Source organism: Nanorana parkeri, unplaced genomic scaffold, assembly GCF_000935625.1.
Source record: "Nanorana parkeri isolate BGI_ZX_2015 unplaced genomic scaffold, ASM93562v1 scaffold802, whole genome shotgun sequence".
Taxonomy (NCBI): domain Eukaryota; kingdom Metazoa; phylum Chordata; class Amphibia; order Anura; family Dicroglossidae; genus Nanorana; species Nanorana parkeri.
Genome location: NW_017307070.1, coordinates 428,727 through 432,121, shown reverse-complemented (window position 1 = coordinate 432,121; position 3,395 = coordinate 428,727).

The window sequence follows — 3,395 nt, the reverse complement described above, 5'->3', positions numbered from 1 at the left end:
TGATCACTAAGGGATTACACAGAGCAGACCAGCACTATACGGGGTCACTCCGGTGACATCACTGCGAATGCTGACTAATGAGAAGCTGCCGCCAGGATCCGCGGACACATCTGGGGGGGCTGATGGCGGCTCGGCGGCTGGAATGCAGTAATCTGCCGGAGGAACGGAAGGACTTTCTTCTGACGTTTATCAGGACAAAAGTAACACAGAATCCCGCCATCCCGCCCTGTACTATTATCACCCGTCCTGTCACATAGTATGACATCACCGCGGGTCACCTAGGAGACCAGAAGAACAAAGGTCAGAGGTTATCTGAGAGTTCTGTACAAAACAAAGAATAGAAGATCCACATTCCGCTAGTCAGAAGATTTTACCCTGTAACCCCCTCTATGGAACATGGGGTTACCACTCTTGAATCCCCCCACCCCTCCAAGTGTCAGGGGGTCCTTGCTCTGGGGTCCCCCAAGTGTCAGGGTGTCCTTGCTCTGGGGCCCCCCAAATGTCAGGGTGTCCTTGCTCTGGGGTACCCCAAATGTCAGGGTGTCCTTGCTCTGGGGTCCCCCAAGTGTCAGGGTGTCCTTGCTCTGGGGTCCCCCAAGTGTCAGGGTGTCCTTGCTCTGGGGCCCCCCAAGTGTCAGGGTGTCCTTGCTCTGGGGCCCCCCAAGTGTCAGGGTGTCCTTGCTCTGGGGCCCCCCAAGTGTCAGGGTGTCCTTGCTCTGGGGCCCCCCAAGTGTCAGGGTGTCCTTGCTCTGGGGCCCCCCAAGTGTCAGGGTGTCCTTGCTCTGGGGCCCCCCAAGTGTCAGGGTGTCCTTGCTCTGGGGCCCCCCAAGTGTCAGGGTGTCCTTGCTCTGGGGCCCCCCAAGTGTCAGGGTGTCCTTGCTCTGGGGCCCCCCAAGTGTCAGGGTGTCCTTGCTCTGGGGCCCCCCAAGTGTCAGGGTGTCCTTGCTCTGGGGCCCCCCAAGTGTCAGGGTGTCCTTGCTCTGGGGCCCCCCAAGTGTCAGGGTGTCCTTGCTCTGGGGCCCCCCAAGTGTCAGGGTGTCCTTGCTCTGGGGCCCCCCAAGTGTCAGGGTGTCCTTGCTCTGGGGCCCCCCAAGTGTCAGGGTGTCCTTGCTCTGGGGCCCCCCAAGTGTCAGGGTGTCCTTGCTCTGGGGCCCCCCAAGTGTCAGGGTGTCCTTGCTCTGGGGCCCCCCAAGTGTCAGGGTGTCCTTGCTCTGGGGCCCCCCAAGTGTCAGGGTGTCCTTGCTCTGGGGCCCCCCAAGTGTCAGGGTGTCCTTGCTCTGGGGCCCCCCAAGTGTCAGGGTGTCCTTGCTCTGGGGCCCCCCAAGTGTCAGGGTGTCCTTGCTCTGGGGCCCCCCAAGTGTCAGGGTGTCCTTGCTCTGGGGCCCCCCAAGTGTCAGGGTGTCCTTGCTCTGGCGCCCCCCAAGTGTCAGGGTGTCCTTGCTCTGGGGCCCCCCAAGTGACAGGGTGTCCTTGCTCTGGGGCCCCCCAAGTGTCAGGGTGTCCTTGCTCTGGGGCCCCCCAAGTGTCAGGGTGTCCTTGCTCTGGGGCCCCCCAAGTGTCAGGGTGTCCTTGCTCTGGGGCCTGAGTGCACACAGCTCATCAGCACAATGTGTTGCTCCTGGGGGGAAGAAGCCGCCATTATATCGCCGACATAGACAGCGGAGAACACTGACGCTGAAACATCTTCTATTGGTGACGCCTCCCGGATGTGATGATGTAATGACAGCCGTGTGATGTCATACGTGAGCTCATTACACGACACGCAGATTACACCGAGGAAGACAAAGATTTATTTCCAGAGTAATAAACTAATTACAAATCCGCCGCGCAGCGCTGAGAGGGATAAAACGCGGCGTGGGGCGCGGAGCGGATCAATGGTAACGAGCGGATTCCCGGCTACAGTTCTATAACATAATGGCCGCCGACAGAACTGATATCGGAATTCAAACTTCTCCTCAGTGTGGAAATCAATGACATGTGACAAAACCCCCCATCCCATAATATGTCCGACACCGCGGAGACCATCAGCCGGGAACAACGCGACATGCCAGACAGAGCTCAGCTTCCATTCACTCAACTCCGTGTGGAAGAACAAATCGCCTTCAGAGAAATGTGCGAAGACGAATACTACAGCAAACTCCCCGTTATCCGGCATCCCCGGGGATTGGGAGATTCCGGATAAATGTCGTTTCTGGTTGCTTGAGAGTTACTATTAAAAATAAGTCCAACTAATGCCAAACCCCATTCTACACCCCATCCCCCATACTATACCCCCATCCCCCATACTATACCCCCATCCCCCATACTATACCCCCATCCCCCATACTATACCCCCATCCCCCATACTATACCCCCATCCCCCATACTATACCCCCATCCCCCATACTATACCCCCATCCCCCATACTATACCCCCATCCCCCATACTATACCCCCATCCCCCATACTATACCCCCATCCCCCATACTATACCCCCATCCCCCATACTATACCCCCATCCCCCATACTATACCCCCATCCCCCATACTATACCCCCATCCCCCATACTATACCCCCATCCCCCATACTATACCCCCATCCCCCATACTATACCCCCATCCCCCATACTATACCCCCATCCCCCATACTATACCCCCATCCCCCATACTATACCCCCATCCCCCATACTATACCCCCATCCCCCATACTATACCCCCATCCCCCATACTATACCCCCATCCCCCATACTATACCCCCATCCCCCATACTATACCCCCATCCCCCATACTATACCCCCATCCCCCATACTATACCCCCATCCCCCATACTATACCCCCATCCCCCATACTATACCCCCATCCCCCATACTATACCCCCATCCCCCATACTATACCCCCATCCCCCATACTATACCCCCATCCCCCATACTATACCCCCATCCCCCATACTATACCCCCATCCCCCATACTATACCCCCATCCCCCATACTATACCCCCATCCCCCATACTATACCCCCATCCCCCATACTATACCCCCATCCCCCATACTATACCCCCATCCCCCATACTATACCCCCATCCCCCATACTATACCCCCATCCCCCATACTATACCCCCATCCCCCATACTATACCCCCATCCCCCATACTATACCCCCATCCCCCATACTATACCCCCATCCCCCATACTATACCCCCATCCCCCATACTATACCCCCATCCCCCATACTATACCCCCATCCCCCATACTATACCCCCATACTATACCCTATACTACACCCCCATACTATACCCCATACTATATCCCATACTATACCCCCCATACTATATACCCTAAACTACACCCCCATACTATACTCTATAGTCTACCCCATACTATATCCCCATACTATACCCCCCTACTACACACCACACCCTA